This window comes from Platalea leucorodia (genome assembly GCF_965183815.1).
Source record: "Platalea leucorodia genome assembly, chromosome: 19".
NCBI classification, from domain to species: domain Eukaryota; kingdom Metazoa; phylum Chordata; class Aves; order Pelecaniformes; family Threskiornithidae; genus Platalea; species Platalea leucorodia.
In genome coordinates this window covers 4577528-4598314 of record NC_138841.1, presented here as the reverse complement: position 1 = coordinate 4598314, position 20787 = coordinate 4577528, and the positions used below count along the sequence as shown (strand labels likewise).

The following is a 20787-nucleotide window of genomic DNA, read 5'->3' as shown; positions in this document are numbered from 1 at the left end:
ATGCAATTACAGCGATCAGAACTTAGGCTACTCAATTATTTTTAGCAAGAACATGTAATTAACTGCAGGTTCACGTCAAATGCTGCCTGGTGCCATGAATCAGGTTCAGAGGATTGGCTTGCACAGAAAAACACAGCAGTGGGTTTTTTCCCAGAGCGCAGCCTCCTGGCTGGGAGATAGCAGGCTAAGGGGGAGCAACAGCCCGCGGTGGCTGGTTTTGTGGGAGACAAGCCTGAGTGAGATGGGATGAGCAGAGCATCTTGTCCGTCACCTGGCAGCCCGGCTGACGGGGACAGAGCCTCTCCCTGGGAGAGGGCTTCAGCCACCCCAAAATAGACAGGGCTCTTTACTGCTAAGGCCTGACTCTTGCCAGCCATGCGCAGTAACTGTGGGAAGCACATAAAGTGAGAGGCAGCGCTGCTGGCACGGGCACGAACTCCCGGGAATGACTTCGGGTAAAAGGAGGCAGAAGAAGAGAAACTTGCCGTTCAGCTAACTGCTCTTACAAACGGGCCCATGCTGTATTTATGGAGACCAGCAGAGGAAAGGGGCACGATGTGCACGCTGGTGACATAGTGAAAACCCTTAAAGTGCTTTCCTAACTGAATACTCATTTGGTAACCAGAAAGGACTGGTTACCAAAGCATCCTCATCGCTTCCACGCCACTGCTGCTCAATTGCCATCTCAACAAAGACACTTCAGCCTCAGCTGACAGCGCGGAGTCACGGCTAATTTTCTTACACAGGAGGAGGACCTGTGTCGCCCTGCTGCTCTGCCTAACTGATGCACAGCCGATGCTCTGTAGCAGCACGGGAGCTGCAGGGACCAGGGCTGTGAGAGCACCCGGGTGCAGGCATCAGATTCCGAGAAGCCCTTGCGAGGGACCCCCCCACCCCTGGATGCACCGACACCTCTGTCCCCCTTACCCAGGTGGTGCAGACACCCTGGCCGTGCACGGCGCCTCCCTTGCTGCTGAAGGCAGTGTTTCGCCAGGACCAGGGGAGAAGCAAGACGAAAGCTGCAGATCCTGTTGGGATGCAGGAAAGCTGGCGCCTTGCTCTCGTATCACCGTGGTTGGAGACCGGGAATGAACAACCCAGCCCTTCAGCTGGGTCGCAGCAGTGCTCAAGGAGCCCTCCGCAAGGGCAGCTCCTCTCCCTGCCCGTCTTCAGGCAGCGATTTGGGGACCTGCCAGCGTCCCCCAGGACGTTCCTCCCGCCCGGCCCATGCTTGCTCTTGCTCTCACACGCGTGGTCTTACTCCAACCGCCGCCACTCGTGCTCAGCAGCTGTGGGAAGGAGAAGGACAAGGAGCAGGAAAGCAGGAGGGTGCCCTGTGCAGGACAAGGAGCAGACCCGTCCTGGCCACGCCAGGGACGCAAGCCCAGTGCATCGCAACCGCGTCGGGTATTATTGCCTCTGCACCATTGCTGCCTCGTGATTAAGCATCATAAATATTTGTGAGTTATTATAGCTGCTTTGGAAAGATCTGCCTGTTACAGCTCATAGATCATAGCGGTGCTAGAAGAAAATAAAACTATGTAAAACTGTTTGCCTGTTGCTCATTTGTAGCTTTCCTTCAGCCCACAGGAGCCTGGAGACAGTGGCCGGGGCTGTTCTGTAGCAGCAGTTTCCTCACCATCTCTTCCACTCCTGAATTATTTCATGGGAAGATTTCTTCTAATAATAAGTGGAAAATTCAAAAATATACATCACACCAGTAAAAATCCCTTATAGAGCAGTAGCCAGGCAGGTGGCTGGTTAGAGGCTGTATGTGAAAAAAGGGAAGGAAAGCAAACAAGCAAATCTTTCAGGATTTACTGGGTGCATAAAGCAGGAGAGCAGTGTGGGTGTGAGCGGTGTAACAGGACCTGGGAGATGGGGCACAGCCCTGTATGCTACTGAAGTTAATTTGGTTAATCCTCGTCCCTCCGGCCCGGGTCAGTGCCTCGGGGCGCAGGAGTCCTCTCTCCCGCTCCCGTCTCATCTGTTGAGGAGGAAGGCTTCTGCAAAGAGCCCAGTCTTCCCATATCTCATTTGCAACTGGACTTTTAACAGACTCCAACTGTCTGCCAAATAATAAATAAGAAGCCTTTACACTGCAACATTCAAGTTATTGCGGAGAGCTTTAAACAAAGCGTAAATAGCAGCTGATTTAAGAAACAAGGTTGGGAAGGCAGTGCTGCTGATAGCTGTAGCACGTGGGTGAGCGCCTGCAGGAACGTGCCAGCACGCAGTGCACAGGCAAGCCCTCGAACACAAAACCTATTTCCAGGCTTAAAACCATCACTGAAGAGCTTTCATGTGCGGTGATGAAATGAAGGCATCTGAAGCATTACAGAAAATGCCTTATTACAGCAAAATCGTGTGACTCTGGATTTCATAATTTATCCCTCGCTGGGGAAAACCCTGCGAGCAGGCGCAGCGAGGCCGAGTGGCACGGCAAGGGTAGGGCCCGCGCCCGGCAGCACCTGCGCTGCGCAGGGGCGCGGAGCCGCGGGGCAGCCGTGCCCTTCCCAGCGGAGAGCAGAGCCAGACATGCCCACAGACTTCACAGGCCTGGGAACTGGGAGGCACCAGACCGGAGCAGGAGCCCGTGCGCCGACTTGCAGGCAGCCGGAGTCGGGCTGGCAGAGGCAGGAGCACGCCGGGGTTCGTTACAGCTCTGCACGGCATACCTGCGGGCGAGCCGGCGCTGGTGCCGCTGAACGATTTATACACCACTAACTCAGCGACTTCCCTGCTGCATAATTCATACCTTTTTAGCAGAGGATAAAAACTTCACAACTGCTAATGTGCAAGTGTTTATTAACGTGGAGGCTGCCAGACAGACCTTGGATGTGGAAGGAGCGCTTGAGACAGAGCCAAAGTCTGTCCTCTGTAAGCAGATTTTTTTGAAAGCTACTGCCTGGTAGGTAACAGGCTCCAAGCGATTCTCTGGTGGCTGCTGAGCTGCTGCTTCATCTCGGGGCCCCTGAAGAACTTGGAGCATCGTAGAAGCAGAAAGAAATAAATAGATCATTTCCTTTACGCGAGGCCGGGTGCTGGATGTGCCGTATTGTTCGTGTTCCTCCTGCACAGAGCAGTAAACCAAGCGCAGACAGGAGGAGATAAGAGCGTTCATTCCCACAAGGAGCACAGATAGGATGAAAAACAAGTTTTAAGTCATGTTCCGCGCAAGGTTGTTTATAATGCCTGTAGCTATTTTTAAACCTGGGAAATGAAGGGCTGCTAGCTGCAGAGAGCCCTTGAGGGTAGGTGCATTGTGTTATATATCACTGTCAGGTGAACAGGAGCGGACACTCGGTACGCGGCAGCTGGCACAGGGACGTCGTGACGCCATCCCTCCATTTCCCGGCAGGAGCCCGGCCGCAGGCACCTCCCAGGCAGGTGGCTCCGCGCATCCACTGCTGGGGTGACACCAACCTTCACGGGGACAACGTCACTTCAAAAAACCTCCGCAAAGATGCTGCTGGGGGAAAAACGCAGTTTCTGGGTCTAGAGGAGGAGCGTGGCAAAGCCTGCCAGGCAATGCCGCCTGTTTTGCACGGCCCCGTCCAGCGGGACGGAGGCACGCTTGGGCAGGACGCCTTTGCAAGCACGAGGCTGGAGGCAGGGCGAGGGCAGCTGCCTGCGGGGCTGGCCCCGGGCGCTGGGGATGGAGAGCGGTGTGGGAAACGCTGCGGGATGCCCCGGTTCCTTCAGCAGGGGAAGACGAGGGCAGGACGGGCAGCCAGCCCCTTCCCGCCTCCCACCACCGGCGTGCCGGCACGCATTGACTCTTGGATGCTGACAGCAGCTATTTTGAACAGCCTCTGACACAGGTAAAGTGAGAAATCAATTCCCAGCGCCAGAATTTCTCTCTCTAGCATTTTGGAGAGATTTGAGGCTACCGAAGCTCGTGCTGTAGGATATCACCGCAGTGCCTTGACCCAGCTGTACCTCTGTAAAGACCCTTCCCACGGCCCCTGCAAGAGCGATCCCAGCCACCACAAATGCAGGGCTTTGACGTGGCGCAGCTCCGCTCCCCACCGTGCAGTCCTGCCTTACCTGGGGACCAGGGACGATCTGAAATCTACTCTGGCGTTTCCTGGAGGTTTGATGTGTCTTCATCAAATTGAAAGGGATTAAAAAAGAAATTAGTATCATAAATACCCTAAATGAGTGGGATCTAGAATCGCTTCCCTGGCACCACTAGCATACTGTTAATATATATAACATTATTTAAACAATAAGTTAACAACTTTCGCCTGTGAATTAAAATATCTTTTTGAAATATATGCTGATTACAAGGCAAATGTCTTTGTTCTAATTATCTTAATTACGGGCTTTTAATGGCAAGAAGCTGTAGAAATGAAAACACACGTAAATGGCAGCTTATAATGGTGATAGCTGCACCTGCTGGCACTTCTCCTGTGTTGTCAGGGTAATTAATGCGTTCCTGTTGAAGGCGAGGAGAGCGGTGGGTTTGCAGGGAGGCTGGCTGGATCAGGAATGTGTACGCGCACGCCTGTCACATGAAGTGACGGCGGCAGCTTGGTCAAACTCAGCTCAGCATCCCCGTTCATACGGCACCCACCCCACGGGTGGAAAATGCAGGAGCTTTGCTGCGGTGAGCACAGAGCAGCTGCTTTGGAGGGAGGGGACCGGGAACGTGTGCCGGTGCGACCCGCCGGGCACCGCAGCGCTTGGATATCTTCATCAGCCGGTGCCTCCCTGCTCCTCGCCGGCACAGGCTGTGCCACCTGCGTTTCTGCAGCCTGCCCGGCCCTGCCAGCCAGCCCCGGCGCCTCAGCCGGGCCAACGTCTGCGGCAGAGCCAGCTCCCGCCTACCCTGAGCAAGACAGGCTCGCCCCACGTGGCCAGGTCAGTGCGGCAGCATAATTACTTAATTAATTTCTCATCATTTTGTCCTACCTGGCTGGAGTGCTGCATCCCGGGAGGAGGGTTTGCGGTGGACCAGCTCGGCGGGAGTCAGGTCTGCTGCGCCCGCTCTTCCAGCGGGTCCGACCGTGCCAGGGCAGAGGGCTCCCCGCGGCGATGTGCTCCGACCTGCCGCCTCCCCGCTGCCGCCTGCCCCGGCACCCAGCTCCTCGCAGGGGCGCTGAGTTTGGTCCGTGGGCGCCGGGACCTTGGGCAGGGCCATTTCCAAGCAGAGGAGCGATGCAGGTCTCTGCTACGCAGTGGACAGGCAGCAGTTCCCTCTTCTGCAAAGAAGAGAAGGAGAAATAATTTCCATTTGCTCTGGTTCAGTACTAGCGATTGCATTCAACCTTTTTGGGCTCCTGACTCCGCTCCCATGGCCTGTGCCTGACAAGCTAATGAATTTCTGTTGATTACTTGTCTGCGCTGAGGCTGCTACCTTCATTGCATTCTCATTTTAGCTCCTTATCTTTCTTCACACTCTTTTAACTTCAGCCTGTGAATGGCTTCATCCTTTCTAAGTGAGGCTGTATGCCTCTCACCGGCTCTTTCTTATCACGGAGAGCACAAAAAAGTAATCACCCACTTTGTCCTATTGCTGGATGCCACACAGCCCTCTCGGAAAGATGGATTGAACTCACTGGAGAATAATACCTGGCTGATTGGTGGTTAAAAAAGCCCCAGCAAAGGAAGCCCGAGCTGAGGGCTGATGCCTGCAGGCCTTCCTCGCTGCGTCGCCATCCCCAGTGGCGCGGCTGCTCCATCCTCCGGGCTCCCGCGCCAAGACACGGTGGGTGAGAGACTTCTGACAGCCGCTGCGTGGGAAACCGTGCATGGGCAGCGAGCGAGCCGCGCACGTGCAGAGACACCGGCTTCGCTCTCGCGCTCGTGTGTAGCCAGACGAATAAATGCCGAGGTGCTGGGGCAGAGGCTCGGCGGGAGCAGCAGGGGAGGAGTGACCCCATCTCTCCACCGCCGGCTCGGGCAGAGCCTCCCCTGGGGCCCTGCCAGCTCCTGCCGCAGCCCGTGATGGTGCAGACACGGCTTCTGCAACGCATAAACCAAAAGCAGATCAGCACCAGGTTTTATTTACTTTCAGGTTTATGCAGGCATGACAGTTTTTGCTCTCCAGCTGTGCATTAACCTGCATAGCCTGGGAACACGAAGTCATGCCCAAACAATTGAGGTGGTACAACTTCAGATTGGATTCCTGGTCCCGTAGCTGCAGATTATGAGACTCCACTTCTTTTCCAGCATTTGCTGGGTAACCTGCTGTCCTGGCCCAGCATACGTTTATTCTTGAATTACCAAAGGTACTTAACTTAATTCAGAAAATCTCAGCGCTACCTGTTTACACTGAGCTGAACAGGGCCATTATTTTTCCTGGCAAGGTATTTGAGCAGTGCATGAAATCAAACATGCAAAAGGTTAAGCTTATTATTCAAAAGAACCCAAACCCCAAACCCACGCTGTCGAAACAAATGCAGCAACAGCACTCACAGCCTGGGGAGCCACGGATTTTGTCCTCAAGATGGATATTACAAACCTTTTTAGAGGCTCCTACGGGTCATTTATCAACATCACATCCTAGGAAAGAGCTTCCCCAGCACTTTTCCTCAAGCTCTTTAGCTGCACCGCTGGCAGCAGGAGCAGGGCAGCTGCTGGGGCTCCGGGACTCCAGCCGTCCGTATCAGCCGTACATGGGGCCATCGTGCCCGGCTCGGGCTGGACCAGCCCTGGCGATGTGCCGGTGATGGCAAGGAGGAGCTCTCTGGGCCAGGTCTTTGCAGAGGGAATCGCTGGCTGTGGCTCCCCCATTTCCCGCAGGGCTACTCCGGGACATGCCGGGCAACCCCCGTGGCCACAAGCCCTGCTTTGCCCCGGAGCCATGCACGGCTGCCTTGGTGGCCAGCTCCGGCTGCCGAGCTCCTTTCCTGCTGTGCCGAGGCATCCTGAAGCATCCTGACACCTCCCGCTCACGCCAGGCTTTGCCTTTAGGACGTGCGATTGCTGCACCCGGAGCCGTGGCCCTCATTTATTTCTTCTTAGACAGTTTACTTGGCTGAAATGTTCTTGCGGTGACTAAACCTTAGCCTAAGAAATATCGTAAGCTTGCAAAATGTTCTTTCTTTATTACACTAAAAAGAGGGTTTCTGGACTATCAGGGGGAATTTTCAAGTTCCTTTCACAAGCAAAGCCAGAAGTCAGTTTTTATTAGCGAGACCCCAGCACTCACTTCTTGGATGTCCGCGGTATTTTGTGCCGTTGCGTTGTTCATTTGGATGGCGAGTGTCCTGCCCGGTCCTCGGCATGGCGTGGTGCTCATGTGTTTCACTTGCCTTCAGAAATGTCCCCTGGAAAGGGTCTCTGTCCTCTGCACGCAGCCTTGCAATGTATTTTGAAGAAAATCAGTGTATTGTAAGGGCAGACCGGCAGGCAGATTTCAGGTTGTTTTTCTTTTCTATCTGGACATATGGATACAGGAAATCTTTGGAGACCTTGAAGAAGAAAAGTGCCTCCCTTTGAATTCCTAAACCAATGGCGCAGCTAAGAATAGCCTCCGAAGAGAGGTGCGAGATGAGCGACACGAGGAATTCAGCACCTTTTCTTACTGTGCAATATTCTTGAAATTGAAAAAGTAAAATACCACGCAGAATGAAGGAGAAGGGGAATAGCCAGTCACGCTGAGGACATTTGGAGGAGTGTGCTATTATGCAAAGTGAGCCAGGGAAAGGTTAGCAAATACCACTCCTTCCCTGGGGAGCCCTTCTCTTGCAGGAGTCATTAGTGCACTGGCAGGATAACAGATCCTCTCCGCTAATTCTCTAGGTCATAAGCAAATTAAGACAGAAAAGCTGATCTGCTATCAATCTACATTAGGCACGGCTGACCAGCTCACCTGTCTGGAAGCTGCTGTTTTACAGGAAGGTTAGGACTGGAAATATCAAAGTCTTGTCATTAAACCAAGCACATTTTCTCCTTAGCTCAGCTAGGCTGGGCAAAGGGGCACCAGGGGATTACAGGGCTGCAGGATGAGGCTGCTCCTGCTGCACCCTCAGGTGGGAACACCGCACCGGGTGCGCAGTTCCCGGTGCTCCTGCTGCACCCTCAGGTGGGAACACCGCACCGGGTGCGCAGTTCCCGGTGCTCCAGGTGGGAACACCGCACCGGTGCTGCTTCACCCCTTTGAGAAAGCCCGCAGCTGCGGGGCTGCAGCCGTGCTCCACGGCCGGGGGCTCTGGGGAGCCCTGGCTCGGCCTGACGGGCGCCCAGCGGGGAGGGCTGGGGTTCAGCCAGCCCCTGCTCACCTCAAAAACCTGATGCCGGCTCACACTAGTGCAGCTCGTGATTTGGAAAGGGACAGACCAGGAAAACATTGTTCACGGGACATCAGAAACTCCATCCCCAGGCAGGAGCGGGAGAGGGCGGGCAGCGGGGAGGCAGCGGCTTCCCTGGGAGCAGCCCAGGTCTCTCCCAGTGTGGGCACAAAGCGCTTTTAATAACCTACAATATAAACTGCTCGGTGAGATTAAAGCAACCCACTCGTGGGGAGGATTAAATGCAGGTCTGGAGCTTCTGCCTCGCTTGGACGCACCACTCCTGCGGATGAGCATCCCGGGCACAGCGGCGTGCAGGGAGAGCGACCTCCTCCGCCGGAGCCGTCCCATGGGCGCAGCCCCCATGGGATCCCCCCCCAGCATGAATGCCAGACAAGAGCCGCGTTTCTGAGCACATTCAGCCTCCTGTTGTGTGCTGATGGGCTTTTGCCATGCCGGTTCAGCAGGAGGGAGGTTTGGTCTCTGCCTGCTCTGGTTGCCCTTGCTCCTTCCCGTGGAAGCAGGTCTCTCCAGGAGCCATGCCCAGACTTTGGGCCAGCAGCCGTCTCGGCCTCTTGCCGTGTCTCAGACGCTGAGGGCGAGCAGGGAGCTGGCAGGGCTGAGAGCCAGCTGGGAGAGCCAGCTCCAGCCCCGGAGGCATCCCACTCTCACTTCCCACCCGCCCTCCGACCACCACCGACCCAACCGCAGCACCCAGCAGGGACACCCGCGGGGGCATGGAGGGCTGCGCCCGAGAGGAGCCCAGGACCCCCCGTGCACGGGAACCCCGCTCAAACCCAGGGCAGCAGGCGCCAGCAGCTCCCTGCCCCTCGCTGCCCCGCTGGCGCGGTGGCCCTTTGGGGGCGCGGTGGCCCTTTGGGGGTGCGGTGGCCCTTTGGGGTCCCGGTGCGGAGGCGGTGTTTGAGAAGCCTCATGCAAGTGCCTTGCTGCACGGCTGCTTTCGTGAGGAAATGCATTCTCCTACCTTCGGCTCCGCGAGTCATCTCGTGTTCAAGCCGCGGCAGGACACGGCACAGGCGCAGCAAAGCCGACTTCAAACAGAAACGCTGCCTGCGAAACCTCCAGAGTCATATTTGCAGTGAACAAAAACACCCACCCGCACGCAACACAGCGTTTTAAATCCTGCCTTTAATCTCAGGTCCCAGTAACAACCTTCTCCCCATCCAATTACTTGTCTTACAATTGACATCGCAATATTAAATTCCTAAGAACTAAAGCGCTTTGAAAATATAACCTACTTTAAAGCAGGCAAGATTTATAGTGGAAGTATTTACTTTCTAGTCCTTGACGCTATCAAAGTCACTGACGCCTGATCAGCAGCCCCTCAAACGAGGCCTCCAAACACGCGGTCTGGTTGGCATTTGCCAGGCACCATTTGCAGGCTGAAGCGCTGCCGATGACGGGCCAGCACACGTCCAGAGCCGGGCACGCTCCCGGGGGCTCCGGTCCCCTGAAGGCTTTGGTGTTGGGTTTGGCTGGGCTGCGATTTCAGCGCTCACAAGCAGCGTGGGAACTGCAGGCGCCTTCGGTGTTGCGGGGAAAGGAGGCCGATCAGCCGTCCTTTGGAAGGGAGTCAGCAAGACCTGCAGCGGGGCGACAGCCGAGCGCCTGGGTCTGGGGCACGGATAAAATTCGTTTGGTCAAACTGCCTAGAAGTAAGGAACAATTAGCTGTACGTTAGATAAATGCTGCCGCAGCAGGAGACCTGACCAGCGCGTATCACCACGCAGTGACCTGTCCCAGGGGGGACCCCGCTGTGCTGACCCCCTCGTCCCCAGCAGCGACGTCCAGCCCCTTCTGCTTCTCCGGTGGCACCAAAGCAGGTCCCAGCTGAGCCCCTCCGGCTACGTGGCAGGCGACAGCCCTGTCGCCGTGGCCCGTACGGCTGCTGTTTCTGTTTGAAACCGCATGCAGCTGCAGTGTGCCCTTGACACCCCTCTCCTGCTGCTGCCCGCAGCCACCGGGGCGCAAGCCGGCACGGCTGCCGGTGCCCTCAGCCCGGCCGAGAGCCAGGGTCTCATCCCCGCTCCTCCGGCCTCGGCCCGCGGCGCAGAGGCTGCTGCATGCGGCTTTAGCACTGCGGGCTCATTACTACGCAGCTGTAGCATCCAGGAGCAGCTCAAACATGAAATGGGAAATCTTTCCACTGGTGCAAGCAGCAAGTCTCAAGGCAGCCAGGCAGGCAGCGGTACTCCTGGTACACATTTCTGCCTGGCCTCATCCCTAATCATAAATTGCTGCGCTAACCTAAATGGAGAGGCATTAACTTTCACTCCTGAAACAAGGTGCAATTAGTTGGGCATAAAAGAACACTGAAGTGATGCTAATTACCCTCTAAAAGATGAATAGAATTGAGTCAGAGAAGCAGAAAATTACTTTTGTGGGAAATCGGCTTCAGAGTTTACACCCAACCAGCGGCGGTGGCTGGATGGGCAGCGCGAGGCTCAGTGCTGCTTCTCCTCCTCCCCGTTTCCAGCCGTGCCGCGAGCCCCTGCGCCGGCCGGCAGGACCCCCGGCACCGCCGCGGGGTCCGCGTCCCACCCGCACGCCCCTTTAGGCACAGGCTTGGCCACGGCCACCCCGCTCCGCTGCTGCGGGACGCGGAGGGGCAGCGGGCGGGAGGACGGGGTGCAGCTGCAGCCGCGTCATCTCAGCCCCCAAAGTGAAGAACTTGTCTTTTAACAACAGTTCACAAGCGCCTTGGCTATCCCATCTCGTTTATTCCTGGAAACCGTCCAGATTTTTAATTAGCCCTTAACCATTCCCTACCTATTTAGCAAGGAATCTATCGTACTGTTCTCACATCCATCCCGCAGAGTCACGGCTGCGCCCAGCGCTGCCGGGGCTCCGGTGCTCAGGACAGACCTCCCCAGCACGTCCCATTCGGGACTGGGTTTCCCCAAGAAAAAGCTGGGGGTCGCAGTGGGTTTTTATCCGGTGCAAAACTACCTGCATCCGAGACCTCAAGGAGCTTCAACCCCATCCGTTCCACGCAGGCAGGCGGCACGCAGTACCACGTAGCTCCTGGGACTTTTAATAGTAATGAACAATCTGTTCTACTTGAATCTCGGTGGTAAGGGGCCAGGGGAAGGCGCCCGCCGGGGGCTGGAGCAAGGCACCTGCCGGGATGGCTCTGACATGGCTGCAAATGCTCCTGAAAGGAGAGAGACCTGGCTCTCCCGAGGGCTGATACCTCCGGAGCCTCCTGCTTTCCCTCCCGCTCTCTGAGTTCACACATATAAAACCTTTATGTTCCCATCAAAGCTACTCCCAGATTTATGCTTATGGGAAAAGCTCATGGAATATGGTGTGGGAACTCAAGATTTCAAAAGGCGATTTGAAAAGCAGTCCAGGAGGCAATCTGCTTCCAGGTCCCGCTGCCGCTTGTTCTCCCTGCTGCACAGGACTTGCTGTACCTGCAGCACCGGCTGTTTGTTCCAGCCTGGGTTTGAACACTCTTTTCATTTATAAGATGCATTATTTACCAGGTTGACATGCAGCTAATTTAAAACCAAGATTTATCAGCAAAAAAAGCAGTGCTTGCTATGGTGGCTTCCAACAAGCGCAGTAGAGCGTTTCGCTGGGCTCGTGCTGAGTCTGCAGATTCCTGCCCCATCCATCACCAAAGGGCGCTGGCAGCAGAGCCCTGGCCCCGCAGCCTCCCGGGGCTCGGCCCCTTCCCAGCCCTGGGGGGCTCCACTCGCCGTGCCGCCGGGACACAGCCCACGTCGGACGTAGGATTTCAACAGCCAAGCCAAGGGCAAGGAGGCCCACGCCGAGGGAACGACCTTCACGGCATCACAGCAAGTTCAGTGCCAGTGAAGAGCCTCGACCGCACAACCAAGTCCTTTTTGGGCAACCGGCTGATGAGCCCAAGGGACCATCAGCCCATCCCGCTCCACGCCGCCCGCGAAGCCGGGGAGCAGCTTGCGACGCATGCCAGCTGCAGCATCGCTGCCCGCGAGCGGCAGGAGCAGGCCCAGGGCTCCCGCGGAGGGGCCCGGGGTGCAGCACGGGGACTGCGAGGTGCGTCAGCCCCGAGCCTCTGCACGGCTCTCGGAGAGAGGCCAAGGGAGCGGGTGAGCATTCGCCACAGCATTGCCTGACACGGGAGGGTATTAAATGTGCGTGGGAAGATACAGGTGCTTCCTGCAAAGCCTGCATCCCGGCGGCACCCCCCAGTCCCGACCCCCCGGCTCTCCGAGCTGCCGCTTCCCACGGCCCTGCTCCTCCGGCCGGCCAGCCCTGCGGCGGCCAAGAAGCACCCGGTCTTTTGTACGGCGCTTTGCGGGTAGAAACAGCTCCCTCCAGCTGAACAAAGCCGGAGGAACCGCTCCGGTGCCAAGGAATTTTTAGCAAGCCGTGGGAAGTGTCAGTCGCGTTGCAAAGGTGCGACTGTTCACAGAGCAAAGCGTAACCGGAGCTCATCAGCAGATCAAGATCCACCCTGGAAACGGGATATTGGCTCTCGGAGGACCAGTGTCCTCTCCCTGCGTGTTCCCCTCCCAGTTAGTATCCCCCACCCCGCTCCTCCGCCTCCAGCTCCTGGGACCAGTTACCCTGTTGCGCCATTAACCAGCGCTACTTTTGGGCGAGGGCAAACCTCAGCATGGCCAGGACCCTCTGAACGCAGCGGCACAGCCGTGGGCACATGGGCTAAGGACATACACACCGGGCTCAAAAATCGCTGAGGGGCCCGTTGCCACCTCCGTCACACCTGCACCTTCGCTACGGACACGTGTGCACACACGCGCGCTGCTCCTGGCGTCGCTGCCCCTCCTCTGCAGCCGGGAGCTGCAACATGCCGTAAACACCGATAAATATTTAATGTTCGGAGAAAGAGTTTTTGCAACGACCTAGATTTCTTTCCCCCAGACACCCCGCTGGGCCCAAGGGGGTTGCGCGGGGCAGGAGCACGGCCACTGACACGCACGACCGCCCCGGTGCTCATAGCAGCCCCCAGCCCAAATAAGCCAGGACAGCACATTTTCCCTGCCCGGCGTCCGGTCCTCTCAGAGCTCCTGTTTGAGCCAAGGTGGACACACGCCTGCGGGTGCCACGCTGCCGACCTGCGCCGGGAGCGAGCACGGAGGCGGGAGCCGCCTGTCCCGCTCCCCTCCGAGGAGCAGCCAGGATGCTCCGGGCAGGATCAGCCCCGTTCCCGTGCCCACCAGGAGCATCCCGGCCTCGGTGCCTGCCTTGCCCCGGCAGTCCTCGGCTCTCCTCCCCGCCTGCTCAGGCCAGGGGCAGGCTGACCTCCCCGGGAGCACCCAACGGCACCGCAGCACCGGCAGGGCCAAGGGTGCTGCTCTCCCGCTCCGGCATGCGGCAGAGTCGCGTCCTCCAAAGGCAGCGCTACCTTATCAATAATAAAAGGCAATTTCCCCAGACAGAGCCGGGAGATTACGCAGCCCTTCGCACTCCTCGTCTGCCGCTGACAGGATGGGAAGAACTTTAATAAGATGCGATTTGACAGTAACACAAAACAACAACAGCATTAAGGGAAGAATAATGGCAAAGGCAGCTGTCAAAAACCTCATGTTCTCTAACCAGGAGAAAGAAATCAAAGCTGTCAGGCCCCAGCAGCGGAGCGAAGGGCAGCTGAAAGGGAGGGCAGGCCCGCAGCGGGCAGCCAGGTGCCACCGCCCGTGGGGGGACCCAGCCACCGTGGGAGCTCAGCTTTGGGCCAGGGCAGGAGGAACCGGAGCCGGGGCGCAGGGGGGATGAGAGGAGCCATCAGGGCGCCAACCTGGCGGAGACCCCGGTGTCACCGCAGCCAGCTCAGCAGCGCGCCGCCTCCGTGGCTGCGGAGCCCAGGGGAGGGAGAAGCACCACCGTGCGCCAGGCGCGGGGCAGGCAAGCAGCGCTGTGCATCCATCGGGGAAGCAGCAGGACGTGGCGCTGTGTGCCCGCCGGGCCGCACCGCACGCGGAGGAGCTGCGCACCGTGGCCCTGCGTGCCGCGGCTGCTGCAGAGGATGGACCTGTTGCCCAAGCTGGCTGCAGGGGCGGATGGAGACGGGCCAGACGCTTTTGTGTCAGTCTCTATGAAAACGAGCCAGAGGACGTCGGATGGCACTGAAAGACAAAGAAATGAAAGGTATCCAGAGGAGTCGGGCTCCATGAGGCTGTGCAAGCTCCACGACCCGAGGTCTGGGGCCCAGGAGCTCGCAGCAAGGATCCAGGCGCAGGGCAGCGGCCCCGGGGGCACCCACAGCAGAGCGGGGACTGCCAACCTCGTGGGGACGGCGCTGCCGACACCAGGGGAAGAGGGGACACGTCTCAGCAGGCAGCGCCAGCAGCTCCTGGACCTCGGCACGGCCACGGGAGCCAAGTGGGATGCAGCAGTGATTCCTGGCAGCTGGCGGGCAGTTTCCAGAGCCCCCATTCCCCCGGGCCGTGGCCGGGGCAGATGTGTCACGGCGAATAACGCCGCAGTGCAATGCTGCACGGCTCAAGCCACCGAGAGCTGCCCAGGTCAGGCTGGGAGGGCGATCTTCCCTATAACCAGGTCACTGGACTTATGGACACTCGCACGTCCCCCACGCTTAATTGGAGCCCATGCTCAGTAATTCAATTCTGCTCACAAAAATTCAAATCCCGTTAATGCTGCTGCCGGGGAGGCACCTGCCCTGCACAGCCAAAGCTCCCAGGTCCTCACCAGAGAGAAGCCGAGCAGCACCGCTGCTGTCCATGGGAATGCCAGCACACCGGCATCAACCGCACGGAGCGCGGCGTGGCTCGGGCTGGGCAAGATCTCATTGAGAGCCTATTGTGCCTCGATACTTGCAATTAAAAAATGAGGGTGAGAAAGAAAGAGGCCCCAGTAAAGACCAGATCCCCTTTTGCACATGGGCTGCGTTTTATGAGCCACATTAATGCAAGAAACACAGAAGCACGGCTCCGAGCCCCTGGATGAGGGCCTGCCCGTGAAGAGGCAGCGCTGCCCGAGCGTTTCCATGCAATTTGGCCTCTGCTGAGTGAAGGATTCCCAGTGACCGGCTTCTGCGCTAGAAATGCTTCCACCCCATCCCCTCGCAAGGACCCTCTCCTCCAGCCAGGGCGTCCCTAAGCCTCGCTAAGGACCTCGGGGGGTCCGCGTCGGCCAGGCGGCCCCGCGGCGGGCGGGACGAGGGTCAGACCGGCAGCGGGACGGGCTGTGCTGCCCCGCAGCGCGCAGGGGGCTGCAGGCTGACGGCTGGGTGAGAGGCGCCGGGGGAGATGCTGCCTGAAGCCCGTAATGCCCAACACCGCACCAGGAAAGGCATCACGAAGCCACGCAGGAACAACACATCCCGCTGTCCGTCTGCGGTCCCCCACCCATCCCTGCTGCGCTGGTGCCTGCGAGATGGTGCGTGCACCGTGCACACAACCACGCAAAAACCCGTCCCCTCCGGAGCCCGGCCCCTGCAGAGACGGTGCTGCTCTGCGGGACGGACAGACGCAGGCTCTCCTCTCACAGCTCCCGCTTCCTCCGGCTGCGGGCTCTCGGTTTAGCATAAGCCACTGCGGGGCTGTGACGCCCGTGACACAGCCCGCTCGTTCATATTGCGGCGGCAGGCGAGGCAAAGGCTTGGGGCAGCCAGGCGGGTGCTGCCTTTGGGCAGCAGCAGAGGGAAAACCTCTCTGTAAAATCCCTGGCACGGCCCCAGCCCGAGCACCGCAAGGGAACCGCAGACCTCTGCGGCTGATGCTGCTCCCTGTAGGTAACCGCAACGTCGGGAGGAAAAACACCAGGTAGAAAAGCGACGTCCCGCTTAAAAGCGCACCGAGGGCCCCTCACCATCAGAAGCACCTTCCCGAGGACGAAGAGCCCAGACGGGGAGGCCGGGGCTGCGGCCAGCAGAGCTCAGCGCATCGCGTGGCAGCTGAGGATGTGCCGAACGCTTCTCCCGCTCCGGATCCGGCCGTGTCGGAGCGTCCGAGGGCAGGGAGCGCCGGCGCCTGCCCGTGCTACCCGGACCCCTACAGCTGCTGCCAGTCCAAAAGCCAGTCAATAAAAATCAGCGAAGGGTTTGATAATGTGTATGCCTGGAAAGAGAAACAAACAGGGCTTAATGAAACCTTTATTTTAAAAATATGGTTTTTAATTTAAATGCAAATTGGGTGCTGTGTTATCTGTAGGTCACTTGCACTGACACACTGCTTAATTAGCAGGGATGTGTCTCAGGAAGCAAAGGCAGCTAATGGCTGGCCCTTTCCTCGGCATTTGTTTTAAGTTAATTAAAATTTGTCAGAAAGGGATCCGTCCTGCTCTGCAGAACAGCTCCTCGCTCTGTCCAGCCAGCCCTTTGCTAAGCCAAGCACGCTGCCAGGGACGCTCTCAGCAGGCTAGCAGCTATTCATCGAGTAGGGCACATTTATTTCTGCATCCTGAAATCCCCTTTGGCGAGTCACAAATCACAGCCCCCCGTTCGATAGATGCGCCTGCAACATCCAGCGTCAGGCAAAACGGTATCAGCAATAAATCTGAGCAAGGACGTGGGAGATTTTTCTAAACGCTGGGGTGAATTACATATATAAGTCTTCAGTAGAGACATTAAACCTAATGTGAAATTGAACCTTCAAAGTGATGAGCAGAGCAGTTATCCCCTCTGTTACACGCAAGTTATGCGCAAGAGGATCTCATTTAGAGAAAAACTGCCTTTGCCAAGAGAGATGAGCTGGAATCGAGCGCCGTGATTCCGTGCCCTCCAGATGGGCTTCACGGCTCTGGGGACGGAGCTTTAACCCTTCCCTCGGCCCAGCTCTGCCTCGTGCCGCTGCCACCCACCGCACGTGGACCCCACGCGGGCAGGGAGCGGGACCCCGCCGGCCGCGACTCGGCCGCCGCCTTCATGCTCCCACGCGGGGAGGGAGACCTCCCCGGAGCGGCCCGAGCAGCGAGGCCGGGCGGTGGGAGATGCGGTGCGGGGACGGCGCCAGCCCGGTGGCCGCGGCGCTGCTCACGTGCGCCGAACAGGAGCAGGCCCTGGCCCGGCGCCGCGCCAGGATCCCGCTCCCGGGCACGGCTTGGTGCCGAGGGGGTGGGAAGGCTCTCCCACGCCTGCTCCGCCGGGGACGGGCTGCGGTGTGCTTCCCCTCTGCAGGATGAAGCAGCTGCCAGCTCGCAAAATAAACCCCGATACGAGACGTGACCAGCAGAAAGGGGAAGCAGAGCAGAAGCGACCCTGCGGCAGCAGCGGCTCCCTCCAGCACGCGTCCGAGCGCAGCAGCCATCAGGGCCTGTCAATAAACGCTCGCGGTTTAATCAGCGTATGTCCCTCCGCAGAGCAAATCGATAGCATCTCATCAGGAGAAAATGAGATAAAAAGTAGCCTTAATAGCGCTCCATTTCCCCGCAAATAGGAGCCCCAATCTGGGCCTGCCTGCCAGGCGCAGGAAGAAAAGGGCCGTGATTAAAGGACAGGCTCCCAGGTTGCGCTGTTCTGTTTCATCCCGTTTCCCATCCCGACTGGCTCAGCACAGCGGGAACGAGCAGACGCAGAACCAGGCGGGTCAGACACGGGAGGGGACACCCGGCGGCCGTCCCGGCGGGTGGTGGGAGCCCAGGGCTGACTCCCGGCTCTGCCCAGCACGTGCTGGGTCTCCGGGGGGCTGTTCCCCTCCTCCCTCTGCATCCGTAACCGGGAGGGCACGAGCTCACCCACCCTCCTAAAGCTCGTTGGAAACCTCACGGCCACACGCAGGCAGATGTGCAACGGGAGCCACCACCACCTTCGCTCACCTGGTGCTGGGATCCACAGCACGCAGCTGTGGCGCGTTGGCGCGCCCGCTGCCGCCCGCCCCGGCAGGCTCCCGCGCGTGGTCCGTGCTGTCGGGACCCGGCCCTCCCACGCTGCCGACGTCTGGCTGCAGGCAGCTGCCTGCTTTCCAACGGGAGGTTACCCGGCTCCCTGCTGCTGGTTTTCCCAGTTAGCTACTTCAGGGCAAAAACCATAAAAATTAGGATTTAGAGATTATTTGTTCCCTGTACTCCTGTCTGCCTACGAATGCCTAGTTTCATTCTGAAACAGGATCCCGGGTCTCTTCCCGCTTCCTACACGTGGGGATGGGCAGCCCGCAGCCCGGGGAGGGCTCCCGGCGCAGGTGAGAACCGCGGCTGCCTTGGCACCGGAGCCTGCCCTGCCAAAGCCCCGCTGAGGCTGGGGCTCCCACAGACCGAAGGGCTGTCTTCTCCTTCCATCTCAGTTATTCGCTTACCCCCTTGTTAAGGACGTGCCCCGGAGGGCTTGAAACGCTGGCCTCCACCATCGCCCCACGAGGAGAGGAGGTGACCTTTCCAAGCGGGAGCCTGGAAGGACCCAGGGACGGCGGGGGAGCGCGTCACCCGGGCTGCGGCAGCTCGGTCCCACCTCCCCGGGACACGCACCCCTTCTTCTGCCCACGCCGCCTCACCGCCCGGCACACCACAGCCGCGCCGGGTCGCCGAAGCCGCCCCACCGACGCGCCCACCAGCTCCACTGCCCTGCGGTGCCCGGGCTCCCGCGCTGCGTGCGGGGACGTGCGTGGGGCAGGCTCTCAGCGCCGACCAGCGCCGTCGCTCCCAAGCTTGGAAACGCATCTGAAGGGGCCACAAACTCCTGCAGGAGGGGAGGAGGAGAGGAGAGGAGAGTCTGGCAGGCGGGAGGGAAGGTGGTTTAATGAAGTATCCAGTATTTTAAACCACTGAAGGATTAAAGCAAGGAAGGGATAGCATCTTCCACGAAAACTCAGTCATTAGCAAAGCCCGAGGGTAGATGCAATTGTTTTCGGTTTTTTCCTCTCTTTGATGACCCAGTTTTTTAATCTCATCAGCACTGGGCTTCAGTGTTAATTTTTAAATATGCTTGGGTAACTGAGAACATTAACTATTCATGATCTTATCTTCAATAGCTGATGGTTCTCTGACACTGTGCCAGGGTTGAGATGCACATAACGAACCAGGGAGAGCTGAACTTACCAGGGAAGGCAATAGCTGGTTTTTCCTGAGCATCTTGTTGAAATGATCACAGGATGGGCTGGGGTTTCACAACACTCGTGCTCCTGGATAAAGCAAGGCTTGTGGGGCGGGCTCGTATCATTCAGGCCATCCCCCTGCAATCGTGGTGGCTTGAAAATACATAAGAGCATGGAAAAAGCTGGGATCTGGGGAACGCTGCCGACGCTCTGCGAATGCTTCAGCTCCGGTCCCTTAGGAGAGGCCAAGGCAGTTTATAAATACGAGGGGAGCCTCCTCAGCCGGCTCAGGGCTGCCATCCCCTGCCCAGCCAGGTACAGCCCGAGGCCAGGTATCAGCACGGTTATCAGGCATGGGAGCTGAGGAACACAACAGTCAAGAGCCTGCATGCAGAGAACGGGCAGCCCTTTAGCTCTTGCTATGGAGGGAGACAACAGAAGTAATGCCGCTTGCTTACAGCCTGCCTTTGCTCTGTGGATGCTTCAGTGGAGCTCCTGCGGACACGACACGCTCCCTGCAAGGCCAGGAGGGATCGGGCAGCGCTGCCAAACGCATCCCACGTTGCCACAGAAAACCGGGCAGGGACCCAAGGCGAGGCTGCCAGCGGCTGCCCCGGCCCCTGCCGCAGAGCCGGCTCCTACAGCAAGGCAGCAGCCTCCGCGCGGGCTGGCGCTCCCAGGAGCTGCGTCTGGGGATGCTCTCTGCGAACGGGTCCCCTGGGCCGCCCCGGCTGCGACAGCCGGGAGAGGAAAGCCCTGCACCGGAGGCTGCCGCGTGCTGGGCTTCAACAGCAGCATGCAGAGCCCGGTGACCGCTCCCGCCTGCCAGGCTCCGCGTACACCCAGCTCTCGTGAAGCACGCTTTCCTCGGGCGCGAGCTCCGCTTGTCAGCGAGAACAGAGGATGAGGCAGCTACAGGAGCTCGGGTTAACCTGGGAAAAGCTACATGGTGCTGAGAGCTGTGAACAGGTAAAACAGCAAAGCATACAAAACAGAGCACAGAAGAGCAAAGGTGATTAATTATCAGAATACGCAGCAGCAGCAGAATACGGTGATAGAAACAGAGTAAGTTATTCAAAGGAATAAAAAGCTTGCGCTGGCTTTCAGGAGGGATGGCAGCTAGCAGGGCGGGAGGCACGCGCCTCTCCCCTCCTGCAGCAGCGCCGGGGGCACGCTCTCACCAACTCACCTACGCTGGCAGTCTGTTGCCAGACAGAAAATCTCCTTGGTGCTTCAAAGGATCCGAGTAGCAGGAGGACGGCGCTGGGAGCACAGCGGCCCGCGGGTCTCCTGGCCCAGGGTCACCAGCACCGTTAGAGAATTACCCGCGCATTTTCAGAACAGGATGGAGGGCGTTTCCTACCAGAAAACTGAAATAAGAATCACAGAATCAGAGAACGGGTGAGGCTGGAAGGGACCTCTGGAGGTCACCTCGTCCAAACCTCTGCCCACCTGGAGCCAGCTGCCCGGGAACATGTCCAGACAGCGAAGCTTACTGTATTTTTTCCCTATGAAAATTAAATATCATAGAAGAAAAATGCATTATTTAATCTGCAAACTAACAAAGTTACACTGGATGCTCAATGTAT

At 58.3% G+C, this 20787-nt stretch overlaps 1 long non-coding RNA gene across 1 annotated transcript; it reads right to left on the bottom strand.

Annotated features, from left to right (window-relative positions):
- Window positions 1-14132: 14132 nt before the first annotated feature.
- LOC309598943 lies at window positions 14133-20579 on the bottom strand. The gene is made up of 4 exons (XR_014230155.1): window positions 19203-20579; window positions 17988-18843; window positions 16044-16291; window positions 14133-14338 (listed from the first exon to the last, which is right to left on the bottom strand). It is a non-coding gene; the product is annotated as an uncharacterized lncRNA (long non-coding RNA).
- Between the last annotated feature and the right edge of the window lie 208 nt (window positions 20580-20787).